General features: G+C 30.3%; 1 protein-coding gene across 2 annotated transcripts in view; it reads left to right on the top strand.

Moving 5' to 3' along the window:
* LOC129944722 (uncharacterized) overlaps nt 1-16,953 on the top strand; it is an 83,516-nt gene that overhangs the window by 39,278 nt on the left and 27,285 nt on the right. The window lies entirely within an intron of this gene.

The following is a 16,953-nucleotide window of genomic DNA, read 5'->3' as shown; positions in this document are numbered from 1 at the left end:
TAGCTCGTAGAGAACCAAGGGCCATAGTGTCTTATAACTCTCAACCAAGCCTGTTCAGGAGTAATTTTCGAAATAAAGGGGACCTACAATTTCTATACCCATTTCGAATATTTAATTTGAAAAGCATTTATTCATGACAAGAATATCTCTTTAATGTGTAGTATAAAACTCGATCTAAAATTAAGTTCACGTTTGGTTTTTCAAACTTTAGCTAAAACCTTAGCTATTTTTTTTTGACAGCAAACTGTTGAAGAAAATACAAATGTTCTTGTTGAAAGTATCCTCCAAGTTCCAAATTAAGGGATGTTGTCTTAGGAGCATCACCAATTTTTTCTCGTTAGGTCTGAAATTTGTTTATTTGGATTGCTTTTTTTGGAGTCAAAAAAACTTTTTTCGGAAATAACTCATAAATATCCATTTTTTCAATTAATATTCAAAATATCATTTTTATGTGTTAAAAACACGTTTTGTTAGGAAATTCAACCCCGGCATTCCCCCTTTGAAGTATGACCTCAAATAATCTGTCAAAATTTAGCTAGTAATAAATACACCTAGCAATTTACCAGACCGTTAAATTTTGACAGCTCAATAATATGCACTTTAAAAAAATTATAGGAATTTGTTCTAGAGCTGGTACCACACGGCTAAAATATTTTTTCTAAATTTAAGCTTGACTGAGTTTTGAAGAAGAATTTTGTTAAGAAGCTAAATCTAAGATGCAACTGCATGCCATATGCTTAAGAAGTTGTTAAATTCTCCAAAGAGTACTTACCCCTAAAATCTAAAGATGTTAAATCATAAGATCACAGTAGAAAGTTATCATCACCTTTTCACAATAAAGCTGTGAAGAAAAAGAATGTTCTCAATTGTTCGTAGTGAACTTTAATAATTTCAATTCGTCGTTCCAGCTTTAGTTATGACATTTTTACTCGTCAAAAGCTTCAAAAATGACTGCAAATAAACAAATAAATAAATAACTGGTATTCAAAATATTTTGTAACTTTTAAGGTTTGCAATATGAATGAAATTAAGTTGTTTTAGGCTTTATCTCATTTAATTTGGTCATGGAAAAATGTAAGATGTACGAGTAATCGATTTTTAATTTGTTTAGAAGACAACTAATTTCAAATTTGAAATATAAGTTAAATATAATTAATTGCGGATTTGGTAGGAGCTCAAATTTTGTATAAATATATGACGGTGAATTAATGAATGTGACTGTTTTAAAACAAAGTGTTTGCTTTCTAATGAAACCACTTATCGAATATAACTTTTCGACCCTTTATTTAATATTTAATAAATCATATTTCACCATTTTTACAGTTTAAAATAGAGCAAATTTAACATCAGATTATGATTCAACAATATGTTTTTAATAATGTGTCAAAATTAAAAGGAAAACCGTTCGAACGAGAAAAATTCTTTATGTACTAAATTTTAGTTTTTTCAGTTGTTTTTTTAAATCATATGTACAATATTTTTGTATTTCAAAAAATGTTTTCTTATCAATTTAGATAATAATTAACAATAATATCCAAGCAATTTAATTACTACAAAGATCCATGAAAAAATTATTTTTCCTATTTAAAATTTATTATTACCAATATGTTTTCCTTTTTATTTTTTGAATATTAGTCAAATCCTTTATAAAATAAAATACAAACATGAGGCTGAGACTCTTATTGATAACTTTTCATTGTTGCCCTTTAAAATGATATTTTTTTTATACTTCGGTCTTTTTATATAATGCGCTTTTATCAAAATTTAAAAAAAGGATTGATTAATTTTATTTTACGAATTTTAGAGAGTAATGTGGCAGCCTGATAAGAGTCCAAAAATGTTTACACACAAATTATTAACTGCCCATAGGGAGTTATTGTAATGGGTCCGATTAGTCAAATTGAAAATTTTGACATTTCTCGACGTTTCAAGGTCCCTAGAGTCAAAATAAAAGATTTTTAGAAAGATGTCTGTGCGTGCGTGTGTACGTACGTTTGTACGTCCGTACGTTCGCGACGGTTTTTTCGTCTTCCATAGCTCAAGAACCAGAAGAGATATCGACTTCAAATAAATTTTGTTATACAGATAAAAAGCTCCAATACAAATTTGTGCAACGAAAAATAATGTTTTTTACATTTGATAAACTTTTTACAAAAATCGAATTGACAGTTTTTTGTATAAAAAACAAAAATCTAAAAACAACATTATTAAAAGTTGGTAAAAATTGATTTTCGACTCAAATATCTTTTTAAAACTTTGAGATATTGGCTTTAATTTACTTTTATCTTTCAAAAAATATTGTTGTCAACATTCAGTAAAATTTTGAAAAAAAATCGAATTGACAGTTTTTGTACAAAAAATTAAAAACCTAAAAAGAATTTAACAAAAGTTGGTAAAAATTAATTTTCGACTCAAATATCATTTCAAAAATTTTAAATATTGGCTTCAAACTAATTTTATCTTATAAGAAATATTGTTTTCAACATTCCATAAAATTTTGAAAAAAATAGAATTGACAGTTTTCTTACAAAAATAAAAATCTAAAAAAAAATTAATAAAAGTTGGTAAAAATTAACTTTAGACTCAAATATCTTTTCAAAAATTAAAAATATTGGCTTCAAACTTATTTTATTTCACAGAAAATATTGTTTCGATATGCAGTAAGTTTTATATAAAAATCCAACAGTCCGTTTTTTCATAAAAAGTAAAATCTACAAAAAATAGTACGCAAATTTGGGTTCATATAGACAAATTTTTAAGCAAGACAAATATCAGTGTGGGTCGTATCCCAGCCTCTTTTTTTTTAAATTTGAAGGCAGTCAGTATTCCAGAAAATAAAACGAAACAAAAAATATATGTTAAGATAAAACTTGATTTTTGAATCATACGTCTAGAGAACTAAGAAAGTTACTTCAGACTGTTTTAATTCTATTATAAATAAAAAAATTAAAATTTTTGTTGATTATTGGTAAAATGTTTAATAAAGACAGAAACAATCAAAATAAAATTAATGGTTATAGAAAACGTATCAAAAATACTAAATTTTATTTAACGAGACGCTATCTTGACAGTATTTAAAAATGTTAATATTTCTCGACGTTTGAGTGTGCATTTGTAGGTACATACGTGTGGGATACCTTAAGTACGTATCGTACCTCAAGGATATCGACTTTAAATTAATTTTGTTTTACAAATAATAATATAGACAAATGCAGAAAGGACTTTAAAAACAATTAAGTTAAGTTAATTAAGAAATTAATCCCACAACGAAGAATAATGGTTTTGGCATCTGGTAAAATTTTGAGAAAAATAAAAAAAAAAATACTAAAAGTTGGTAAAATTTAATTTTCCACACAAAAATGTTGGTGACTGTGAAGAAACAATCTTCAAATTAATAATTACTTATATAGAAATTATTTTTTAATACTCAAAAAGTCAAATTTGAAAAAAAATCCAACTGTCTGTTTTTATCAAACATAAGAATCTTAAAACAATACCAATATTTCGAGAATAGATGAGACCTGACTTCAAAATAATCAAACTGAAATCGATTCAAAAATAAATTTCTTAAAATTAATTTTTATCGAAGTGAATTTCCGTGTTAAACGATTTAATTTTCAATTGATTAGATTTCCACTAGATTTAATTTCTGTGATTTGAATTTGACAATAGGATGTCGTTTAAAAATAGTAGTAGTTTTATTTAAATGAAATAAAAGATCTTACAATTTGTATGTAGGTAATGCACATGATTCATGAGAAGTTGAATCTTCTAATTTGTATTTGGAGAAACGGCCAAAGGATTTAAAATGATATTTCATAAAATTTAGAGTGTTCGAACATTAAAGCCGAATTTAAAAACTAAGCTTCAACACCTGAAACTTTTCTAACCGATATACTTGGAAATTGTCATACAAAACACTAATGTTTTATATTTACAAAACACATAATAAATAATACAAATTAGGTCCTTGCTTTCTGCACTAAAATTCGTAAAAAGAGATATGTATTTTAAAGATTGGGGGTAAAATTTATCACAAAAAGACAAAACTACAAAAAAGTAAGCGAGCGGCAAAACAACGAAATTTTCCAACAATTTGACTGTCAACAAAAATATAAATTTTGAAACATCATCGTTTAATTTCGGGTTTATAATTTATTTATTTTTTTTGTAAATTGATAAATTAAGACAACATGAACTTCAAGCAACATTATGCTGGTCCATTGTTTTTTTTTTATGAAAAAACTTGATTAAATTGAAACTTGAAAATTGCAATCTTGTTGCTGTTCTTTGGTAGCAAAAAGTGACAGCAAAAGCAAACAAATTAAATTTATTTGAAGCTCTATCAAATTTGACACATTTTACAGAGCCGAAAGAAATTTCTTGGGCTAAAATTCGTAGGTTGGGGAAATATTTTACTCTCTCGCGAGAGAAATGTTTGAGTACGCGAAAAGGATTTAGTTAAATTTCGTAACTTTTCTCAAAATTAAACTGTTTTAGGAAGGTACGCAAACGGACCTATTATTTATTTATTTATTTATTTATTTATTCATCAATATGAGATTTAAAAATCTACAATTAGACTACTAGATAAATATTTACATGTTTAACATTTATTAAATAAACTTTAACTAACTTAATACTTAAAATATAATTAATATAAGAAGTATATAAAAATAAAATATAAATAAAAATATATACATAATTAATTCGTTCATACATGATCAAAATATAAAATCAATTAAAATGAAAATGCAATAATAGTTTACTTTTCAAAGAAGATCTACTTAAGTGAAAATCAAAATCAATACAATTTAAAATTAAGTTTGTTTCTTTGACACAGCGGGTTAAAGGTTCATTTTTCGCGTAATTAACTCTGTGTACATCTTCTCGAAACAAACAACGTATTCGAAGTTGTCGCGATGGAGCATACAAATTTATTAAAGACAACAAAAAAGGGCATTTGATATGATAAAATGTCACTTATAAACATCACAGAAAACATTTTACGTCTATTTTCAAGTGATTGAATACCTAAAAGTTGGCATCTAGTTTTGTATGATGGAGTTTCGATGTTCCAACCAAATTTTTGAATAGTGAATCTTGTAAATTTTTTTTGGACCATTTCAATTCTTTTAGATCAACGTTATAAAAAGGGTTCCAGATAACACAACAGTATTCCAAGATTGGTCTTACATAAGAGGTAAAAAGCGATTTGAGAGTAAAAGGGTCTTTAAAGTCTATGCTATTGCGTTTGATAAAACCGAGCATGGTTTATTGAGTTATGTAATAATTTCACTTAAAATTAATTTAAAAAAAATATTCGAAGTTATGAAATCGTTCGAATGATAGAACTCAGTCTTTTAGTTATATGTAACTGAATTATTGAAATTTGGAGTTACCGCTAACGAGAAGTCTAGTACAATAATTTTACGGTTTCTCATCAGCTATCGAGCTAAATTTTACTCGCAAGTTAAACATAAGATTGTTTTGAAAAATATAAGAAATATTCCATTTATTCTTACTGAGTTTATTATTTTAAGGTCAAATTTAAACAAGATTATTTAAGCTGACATGGATTAGGAATTGCTGTTGACTTATGTATGTTCTTTCGAGTTAAATTAGGCGAAAAAAGAAGTCAAACTTGGCATGAGTACTTTGTGTTATACCTTCCTTTTTAGTGTTCTAAATATTGTGTAAAAAGTCTCATAATAATAATTAAACTAATAGTACAAAATAAAAAAGTTATTACAAAAAAACTACTTTTTTAAAAGGGGCAAGCCTACAGCTAATCCAAACATTGTCTATTATCAAATACAATAATTGTAAGGGCTTGATTTAGAACGCCAGTAGTAAATACAGTTTTCTGAAGCCAAGAGTTATAGAAGCTCCAGATGAATTACTTAAAATGTTTTAAGATGTTTTATAATTGGAAAAATAGAAAATTTGTTGCAATTGACATTATAGATATCTAGGAATTTAGTTTTGAGCATCCCGAGCGTTCTTGAGTTTCTAAATGATACCTAAATATTCTTGGTTTTGAAAATAGAAATGGCTTATAAGCTTTACTGTTTGTTAGCTTTTTTCTTCGAATTTATTGCTAAACAATTATTACGAACAAAAATGAAACATTAGAGAACTTACAATTTACAAAGTCAATTAGCTCTAATGTTTGTTATCATGAACTTGGTAATCATACAAAAATATTAAATGAAATTCAAGGTTGTTCTTTTTACAATTACTTTTATTTTCTTGTTTCTGCAAAAAAAGAAATTATTTAATGTTTTTTAAGATAAATTCAAATTAAATGGATACAAATTTTTGTTTGTTTATCACAGAAACATTATTACCCAAGTGCATTATTTATTATAAAATTATTTAAAACAAAAAAATTCTATCTTATTTTGAAGTTTTATAAACCCTTTATTTTGTATCAAATCAATTGAATTAATGTTCTTAACTTAGGTAGATAAAGAAAAAACACTGATGCTATTGTTGTTCTTCAAAGTGGTTGTTTTTTTTTCGTAGTACTAAAACATAAATACAAAAACATGGTTAGTTAGTTGCCAAATGTAATTCCTTCAATTATACGAAACATCACGTCAAATAATTTTCAGATCATCACGTTGATCTTACATGTAAAATAAATTAAGCAAACAATAAAATATGTCAATTATTTTATTTAAACAGGCCTCCCATGAAGCTATTCATTTATATATATATTTTTATTATGTTTACAAAACGTGTACCAATGTATATTATGATTTTTGTTTCAAAAAAGGTATGTTCTTAATGTGTGGTTGGTTTTATCTTAACTGCGATTAATCAAAATTCAAGGTAGAATAAATTCTGTGGAGGAAAACAGGCACGTGTGAACATTAAATTAAAACTATGTATTTTATTTATAATTTTTCAAAACACACCTGCCATATAAAGGCAATGATTGTAAAATTAACTTCAAGGCACGATTTGATTTGTTTTTATAATTTAATTTATCTTTTTTGATTCTTAATTATTAAAAACATAAAACTCGGATAAGTTACACAAGTTATAACTCAATCATGGCTGGACCGATTTAAATGGTGACGACAGTGAAGAAAACAATCAAAATTATTACACATAATAAAAATATGTTCATTAAAATAGAAACACCAAACATAGTTTTAAAAATTCAATTTTTTATTGACTTAAAATTTTTTTCAAAGTTTAGTGTTCATATTCCTATATTTTTTCTTTCGAACTAAAACTACCCATTATTATATCTAAAAATAATTTAAATTTACAAGTGTAAACAAAATTGTGGATATTAAAATAAATACACAGATTAAAAAAAAATGAATGCAAAGCTATTTTGGATCTAAAAATTATTTTAATATCTTGCATCCTGGCCCTTATTTTTCACTAAAGTGTGTCATTTGTTGGACATTGAATTAAATTATCGGCGGCATCTGTCAATTGAAATATTGTACCACTCCTGTTGAACCATCATCCACAGTTCGGCTTTATTTTTTGTTCAATGTTTCCCAATCGCGCATTTTCAATCTCCCCCAAAATATTCTACCGAATTCAAGTCAGACGATTTGGATGGCCGCTCCAATACTCTGATTTTTTGGTCTTTAAAATACTTTTGAGCAGATTTGGATGTGTGCCTAGGGTAGTTGGGTAGTTGCTCTGCTGTAGAACACATTTGAGAGGCAGGTTCTCGTCCGCAAAGGCAGCATTGTGTCCTTCATGATATTTACCTTCATATTTTGATCCATTTTACCCTTCATCAAATGTATTGGTCCAATGTCATACCAAGAAAATTAACCCCAAAGTATGATACTGCCGCGAACATTCTTGACTGTTTTCTCCATGTATTTGGGACTTAGTTATTTTAAAGAAATTCGTCTAACGATTTGTCTGCCATAACTTCCCAACAAATGCATCCTTGTTTCGTCCATTCACAGAACATTCCTCCACTTTTTGAATCGCTTTGGTCCACTCGAATCAAAATAATGGTGGGCGAATTTAAGGCGCGTTATGATATTTTTCTTCCTTAGAAAGGGCACCATACTTGCGATCCTTCTTGGCAAGTTAGTTTCAACAAGCCTTTTACTAACAGTTCTGGAAGTTATTAGAAGCTGTAGTTTGTTTTTTTTTTTTTTGAAGACTTGTAAGGATCTTTTCTCTGACGCGCAAATTATCTTTCAATCTTCTCTTGGGCTGTTTTGCTTCGTTTTCCCAGCTGTTTTTTGGCTCTCATTGGTCAAATTGATTTTGCAATCAACTTGAAAGATCTTCTCATTGTTCTGGCTATTTCCTTCAAAGATTTTCCTTCGTTATTAACACTTTCTGTAATGATTTACTTGAATGTTTCACTTAATGTTTAATTATATTGAATTATTGAATATATTCAATTATTGAATATGACGAACGTAATTGAAAACACGTTTTGAAAAAACATCGGTTTTCTGTGCAAAATGGAAAACAAAATTAGAGAAGTTCGAAAAAGTGAGCGAGAAAAAATGAAAGGTGTTAACAAATATGAAGAAAATAAGAACGTATTTTAAATCTTTCATTTCTTTAAAGAAATTGAATATCGTGGTCTCTAAGATAGATGATAACACCATATACTCTAATAAGAAGGTGTTTTATAAAGATCGCAAGCAGCGTAAACTTCTTCATCTATCCTACTCTTAAGGTCTCTTCCGAGTAGTTTTTTTCTACTCTGACCTTAGCAGCATTTTTAAATGGGGAATACAAAATTATGTACAATTCAATCCGTCCAAAACTATAACAGCTGTAGCGTAATTTACCACCTTCATTATATAGTAAAACAGACAGTTTCATTACTTCACCTGAATACTCTTTCATACAGGAAGACTAATCAGTATATCATCTAGCCCGTTCTCTAGTCGAGAACCGTTCACTAGCCGTACTACACGAATGTGGAATGCTTTGCTATTATTGCAGTGCAACTACATTTCCTTTCAAATATTCTGTACGTTCTGAAAGGATGTTTTTATATATAAAAACAGGACTTCTTCAGGACCAATTTACAATAATATAGGGTTTTCAATAAGGGCGGGTAGTTGTTGTGTTTAGATGTCGGTGCATTTGATGTGTGGTACGTGGCGCCATCCTGCCATATGGTTTAATTTGGGCCATAAGAAACTAGTAATCATCGTTATGTAGCGCTTGCTGATGACGTTGACCTCTCTCAACGCCGTTTTCAAAAAAGTACGGACCAATTACGGCGCCGGCCAGCTCAAAATCCACACCAAACATTAACTTTTTGGCGATGCATTATCACCTGGTGAACCTCGCGTGGGTTGGTGGCGTCCCATATACTGAAATTTTGCTTGTTAACACAACCATTCATCCAAAAAAGCACTTAGTCACTAAAGATGATTTTTTCGGCCAAAATTGGGGTTCTCTTCCAAATTATTCGAAGATCAGTCAGCGACAAAATGGTGTTGTCTAGTCATGAACTTTGATCTCCTTGGACAGTTGGATCTTGTACGGGTGTAGGCCCAAGTCCCGACGCAAAATTCGCCAAGTTAAGGTCAGCGAAAGGCCGATTGCACGGCGAGGAACAGACTGCCTCGGGTTCTGAGGTACACTTTCACGGAATATGTTTTTGGCCGATCTTGCGTTCCTTGACGTATGGGTGTTGGCCGATTGTTTACTGAACCGGTTGTCTCAAATTTATCCACCAAGCGTTAAAGAGTCGACCGTAAAATGTTCTACCGTAAAATGTTTATCATTTGAACGTGCTGTTTAATCGTGTAACTTGCCATGAAGTTTTGGCATATACAACTGAATAATAAACAAAAGATTTGATAGATGTCATCAAAACAAAATGGCCGCCACGGAGTGCCAAGTTAAAAGGCCTATACAGTTAATTTAATTTTTGCAAACATATTTTGAGAAAATTCAATTTTTATTGAATACAATCTCTTCTTTTTAATTTAACTACTAGCACTGAGTCTTTCTCATGAAAAAAAGGTTAGCAGAAACCCCCTGAATTTGCTTTCATTGAAAAAAAAAAACTAATTTTTGTAAAATAAAAAGCAAAGAAGAAATTATTGACTTTTTCTTAAACACCATTCTAAGCGTCTTTTATTGGTGTGTTATCCCCGCAGAAATTTGAGCTATGTTCGTAATGGTTAAAAACAAGGACAAATATTTTCTATGCAATTTCCTCAAAATTATATTCAGGGCTATCACGAATTCCATCGGAATCGAAAACTTTTACGAATTCCGAAAAACCGTAAAACAAAATCCGTTTGTCGTAATTCAAAATTGTATGAGATTTTTCACTACGAACGAATTCATAAATACTTTTTTTCGTTACTCGGAATCGAAAACTTTTACGAATTTCGAAAAACCGTAAAACCATAAAACTAAATCCGTTTGTCGTAATGCAAAATTGCATGAAATTTTTCCCTACGAACGAATTAAGAAATAGTTTTTCCGGAACTTATAAAAGCTTCCGATTACGATGAAATTCGTGATAAGGGCTGATTATAGTTTATTTGAGTGATTTTGTACGAGCTTTATAGACGTTTTCGTGCAATTATGAAATTCACAAATTTATCTACGAACATCTGTGAATTTTCCAAGCTAAGGAATTTTTTAAGATCATTGTTTTGAAGATACCGCTTCAATTTTATAAATATTCCCATATTTTGTATTTTTCTGTTTATAATAAAATGCGATGTTGTAAAAATTGTTAAATTGTTAAACCAGGCACGAAGAAAAAAAAAAAGATCACACTCTCTATCTTTGTCGTGTGTTGCGTTTGTGTGATTTATTTAAAATTATCAACAATTTTTTTGATAAGAATTTGACAACAACAATAACAACAGAAAAATATTTTTTGTTGTCTCATTCAATAACAATGATAAATATTATAAAGCATGCGAAGATACTGTATGACATGAGTTTGTATTTATTTTTATTTAACCTAAAATGTAATTACTTTTTTAAGTTTTGTTTTGTTGTTGTTTTTGTAGTAAAAATAAAAAACAAAGTTAGAGGTCAAGGCCGTACAGAGTTTATTCACACGCGGAGTTTTATATTATTATTTATTTTTTTTTGAGGAAGAAGAAAAAGAACAAGAGAATATTAGTTAATTTATGCATACCGTAATTTCAAAAATAATAAATTGCTTTCAATTATATTGTTTATTTTGTTGTGGGTGATGCTCTCTGCTCTGGTGCTATCAATGATAAATATAAAGTAAAACAAAAAAATACGTAAATTAATGTGACGTAGCAAATTATTACGCCTTTGTGGTTAAATAGAAATCAAAGTGCAATGACCAAAGTTCAAACAGATTTTGTAGACAGTGAGTGTTTCTATAGAAATTGGATTCAATTTGTTGGAATTTTTATATATATACATCCATACATGAAATTTTTGTAATGTAAATTTTGAGCAATTTTGATAGTTAGGTAAATAAAAGTGGTTAGAAATTGGAACTGAAATATAGATGAAACTGAAGGAATTCAAACTAAAAGATCCTCTGTGGAATACGAACCACATTCATAAACTCATTCGAATTGGTACATTTACAAACATTTTAAAAAGTTCAAAAAAAATGTATAGTTTCTTACCACCAAACGACATTTTACCCACATCATAAAATGACATAAAGCCCAAAAAGAAAAATGTCGTAAGAATATACAACTAAGAAAAAGTCACAAGCCCGAATAAGCTCTCATATCACTCAAACCAACTTTCAATATCTTAACGTCCAAAATTCAGAAATGTCATAACGCCCAAAAAGATTTCTTGCTTCGCTTAAACAGTGAAATTTGTATGGGGGACATGGTAAACACCCTGCAAGTTCCTAGCTTGGGGTCACTATAGGATTTGGGGTCGGTGCGAATTTGGGTGTATGTGTTTCGCTTTTGTAATTTGTGATAAAGTTGATTTCCAACAGTTGGTCTTATTACACTCAATAGAACTGAAATAAGTCCAAAATGTGATAGTCATTTTCCTACAAATATGTCGTTTCTGAATAGAGCTACCAGACGCTTACAAAAAACGGATGGACTTTTTTTTTAGGTGCCCTTTTTAGGTACAAAAATGTTTGCGATTGGGACATACAATTTTAAACTCAAAATGTCGTAGTGTCCAAAATAAAGAAACATTTTGTCAGAATGCCCAAATGTTGAAACCCATGACATCTTTTGGTGATATGTCAGTTGATTTGGGAAATAAAGCGTTTTCCAATAGGGTTGGATAGATGTTTATAAATAGAATAAAACAAGAGGGTGCGAGGTATTAACAAAATTATTTTTTTATTTGAAAGGCGCATATAAACTATTAACAGTGGAATATGAAATCATTTAAATGGTCGCCTAGGTTTCTTACGGTGCCACGGATCCGAGTAGTCGAGTTTGTAATGACTCTTCCACATAGATCCGGTTGAATTTGAGCGATGACCTGTGTTAAGTCCACCTTCAGTGCATCGATCGATTGTGGAAAATTTCTAGCGGGGTCCAATCGCATGACCTTGGTTTCCAATTCACATGACCCTGCGAGAGATAACCTTACCATCAAATCGTTCATGCAAAATGTTAATCGTGGCGTTTGCTGTGTGGCCCGCAGCGCCACCGCGCTTTTCCGCTGGAACCACATGTCGTCTAAAAACATATGGTTCAATTTGGGCCATTTGATTGTGACCGCCTCAATAACGTCGTTTTCAAAAAAGTACGGACCAATTACTCCGCTGGCCAAAAATCCACAACAAACGGTAACTTTCTGAGGATGAATTATCACCTGGTGAACCCCGAGTGGGTTGGTGTCGGTGTATACGGCAATTTAGCTTGTTAACACAGCCATTTTTCCAAAAATGCGCCTTGTTACTAAAGATGATTTTTCGGCCAAAATTGTGGTCCACTTCCAAACGATTTGAAGCCCAGTCAGCGAACAAACGGCGTTTTCTATGGTCATGAACTGTGAGCTCCTGGGTCAGTTGGATCTTGTACGGGTACAGGCCCAACGCAAAATTCGCCAAGTTGAAGTCTAAGAAAGGCCGAGTTCTTGTATATTGCTGTACTCTTTCACGGACCGTGGCGATGTTCCCGGGTGATCTTGTGTTCCTTGAACGTACGGCTGTTGGCTGATTATTTACTTAACCGGTCATCTCAAATTTGGACAAAAAACGTTGAAGAGTTGACTGTGAAGGGCCACCAAGTCTTACGGCATTTTCTTCTATAAAAGCTTTTGGCCGATAGATCCATTTTTAAGCGTTCCGAAGTTTATTTATAATATTTTGAAGTTATTTTAGTGGGCAATAAGACCGAACGCTTTTTTAACATCCCACAGGAAGATTTTGGTGTGGGTCCGCTTTGACAAATTGAACATTTTGACATTTCTCGACGTTTCAATGTCCCTAGAGTCGAAATAAAAGATTTTTAGAAATATGCCTGTGCGTGCGTGTGTACGTACGTTCGTACGTCCGTACTTCCGTACGTTCGCGACGTTTTTTTCGCGACGAACGTTCGCGACGTTTTTTTCATCCCCCATAGCTCAAGAACCAGAAGAGATATCCACTTTAAATAAATTTTGTTATACAGATAATAAGGCAGAAAAATACAGAAAGGGCTTTTAAGAAAATAGAGTGGGTTGTTTTTCTACCATAGCATTTTAACAAAAAGTGAACATTTTGGTTAAACCTAAATAACTCAAGAACCAATAACGCTAGAGACTTGAATTAAATTTTATATTATATATTAAAACGTGATACAAATTATTTATATTTTTGGAAAGATCCAATTAACGTTTTTTTTAAATAACCATCAACAAATTGTCACCTCGTAAATTTTACGACTAAAATATGATTTCATTTCTAAAACAATTTTGTGCAACGAAAAATAATGTTTTCGACACCTGATAAAATTTTGAGAAAAATCTAATTGACAGTTTTTTATTAATTAAATTAAAACATTACTCAAAGTAACAATTGAATTTCGACTCAAATATCATTTCAAAATTTGAAGATTGTAGCCTCCAACTAATTTTCGCTTATAAAAAATATTGTTTTCAGCATTCAGAAAAATTTTGAGAAATATAGTTTTTTTTACAAAAAAAATAAAAAAAAATAATAAAAGGTGGTAAAAATTGATTTTCGGCTCAAATATCTTTCCAAAACTTTGAGATATTGGCTTTAAATTAATTTTATCTTATAAAAAATATTGTTTTCAACGAAAAACCCATACAAAATTTATCAAAAATTGGTGAAAATTGAATTTCGACAAAAATGTCTTTTCAAAAATTTGAGATTATATTCTCCAAATAATTTTCGCTTAGAAAATCTAATTGACAGTTTTTTTTTTTTAAATAAAAACCTAAGAAAAAACCATACTAAAACTTGGTAACTCAAGTAGCTTTTCAAATTGTTTTCGATATTCAGTAGTTTTTTTTTATAAAAATTAAACAGTGAGTTTTTTTAATAAAAAAAATAAGATCCACAAAAAAAAAGAAGCTAAGATGCGACCCACACTGATAACTTCCCATCCCGTCTGTCGATTTGTCCTGCTGAAAAGTTTGTCTATATGTACTCGTATCAATTTTTAACAAATTTTGCGTACTATTTTTTATAGATTTTATTTTTTATGAAAAAACGGACTGTTGGATTTTTATATCAAAATTACTGCATATCCAAAACAATATTTTCTGTGAAATAAAATAAGTTTGAAGCCAATATTTCTACTATTTAAAAAGCTATTTGAGTCGAAAGTAAATTTTTACCAAGTTTTAATATTGTTTTTTTTAGAGTTTTATTTTTTGTAAAAAAACTGTCGATTCGATTTTTTTCAAAATTTTATCGAATGTTGAAAACAATATTTCTTATAAGAAAAAATTAAATTGAAGCCAATATTTCAAATGTTTGAAAAGATATTTGAGTCGAAAATCAATTTTTTCCAACTTTTATACATTTTATTTGTTTTTTATTTTTTGTAAAAAAACAGTCAATTCGATTTTTCTCAAAATTTGTCCTAATGTTGAAAACAATATTTCTTATAAGAAAAAATTTGCAAGAAGCTATTATCTTAAAGTTTTTAAAAGATATTTGAGTCGAAAATCATTTTTTACCAACTTTTGTTAATTTTTTTTTCGGTTTTTAATTTTTTGTAAAAAAAACTGTCAATTCGATTTTTTCAAACTTTAACTAAATGTTGACAACAACATTTTTTGAAAGATAAAAGTAAATTAAAAAAAAGGAAGTACACGTGGCATGATGGTTAGTGCGTTGGACTATCTGGTTAGATCAGTATTTATATTTCGACAGACATATAAATGCTGCTCTGACCAGGGCCAGAGGAGCCTTCGCTCTGACGAAACGACTGTTTTTTAGCAGTCGGCTTGACCCCAGAGTGAAGGTAATTTGCTACATGGCCCTCATACGGCCAATGATCGTTTATGGTTGTCCTGTGTGGTTCAACGTTGCCCCTTCCCAGATGGAGAAGTTTCGGGTGTTCGAGCGGCAGTGTTTACGACGCTGTACCGGCTTATATCGAACAGCCGAATCTTCTTATGTGCATTACTATTCCAACGAGGTCCTATACAACGGGGCTCGAATCAACAGAATTGACAATTTCGTGATAAAACTCGTTCGAGGTCACATTGCAAGAACTATGTCTTCGACCAACAATTTAATTTTCGGGGCGTTCTATCCGAACGACGAGTATTTTGAAAGTGCACGCTTGAGCGGGTTCATTCCACCAGAGGCATTCCTCTTTTTAGACAAATGCGGTCTGATACAGGATAGATTGGCAGTTCCGTTAATCTACCACGTCAGACGAAGAACCGTGGATAGGCGACTCCTGTACAATCGGGACGTCATGGCACAAGGTGGAGCAGAGCTCCTTCGGTTCAGTAGGGCTGTGTCCGAACGGGACCGAACTGATAGGGTGAAGCAGGAGAACCAGTTTTGGTGGCTTCAATCGGCACTTGATAGTGGGTAGTCGGGATGGGGTTTTTAAGCCTTGGCCGGCTTACATACTTGTTTTATAGTTTTAGGGTTTAGTTTTAAGTAGAATAGGCATGGTGGCACAAAAAAAATACAAAAAAAAAAATTAAAAAATAAAAACAAAAAAAAAAAAACAAAAAAAAAAAATAAAAACAAAAAAAAACAAAGAAAAAAAAAACATGGAATAAAAAAAAAATTAAAAAAAAAAAACCATACAAAAAAGACAGTAAAATATAAAAACAAAAAACGTTAGATTTGCTGCTGTGGTTGTTCTAGTTTTAAGTAGTTTATAGGTAGAATAGGTAGTTTAAGTTAGTTTTTAAGTTTTATTTAAGGACCTTATGTTAAGTAGTTTGTAAGTAAAAATAAATAAAAAAAGGTTATTGATATTAGTTTTTTTCAAAATTTTCTAATAAAAACAAAACAAATAAAATTTTAATTGAAGTAAAATAGATCTTAAGGCCGAAAGGCATTAGTAATTAGTGTTATAGTTTAGCTTAGAGTGTCCGTATGGGACCATTAAGTTAGTTGTAAGTTATGGATAATTAGGCTAGTTTTATGAATTTTTGTCTAGCTTTAAGATAGGTTTAAGATTGAATTAAATAAAAATGAATTTGAAAAAAAAAAAAAAAAAAAAAGTGCGTTGGACTGTCATGCAAGGGGTCTTGGGTTCAATCCCTGCCTGTGCCAGCTTAATTTAAAAAAATTAATTTTCGCGGGTACTGCCTCTTGCGAGGAATTGACAAATCCTTCAAGAGTAATTCTTGTCATGAAAAAGTGCTTTCTCAAAACAAGCCGTTCGGATTCGGCCTTAAATTGTAGGCCCCTTCCATTCCTGACAACAGTACTCGCACACAGGAATGGTTGAGAGTTGTAAGTCGCTAGGCCCTGGTTCACAACGGATTGTTGCGCCACCCCATTTGATTTTGAAAAGTAAATTAAAGCCAATATCTCAAAGTTTTGAAAAGATATTTGAGTCGAAA

Source organism: Eupeodes corollae, chromosome 2 (assembly GCF_945859685.1).
Source record: "Eupeodes corollae chromosome 2, idEupCoro1.1, whole genome shotgun sequence".
Lineage (NCBI taxonomy): Eukaryota > Metazoa > Arthropoda > Insecta > Diptera > Syrphidae > Eupeodes > Eupeodes corollae.
The sequence above is the reverse complement of the archived record's forward strand: the minus strand, read 5'-3'. Positions and strand labels throughout refer to the sequence as shown.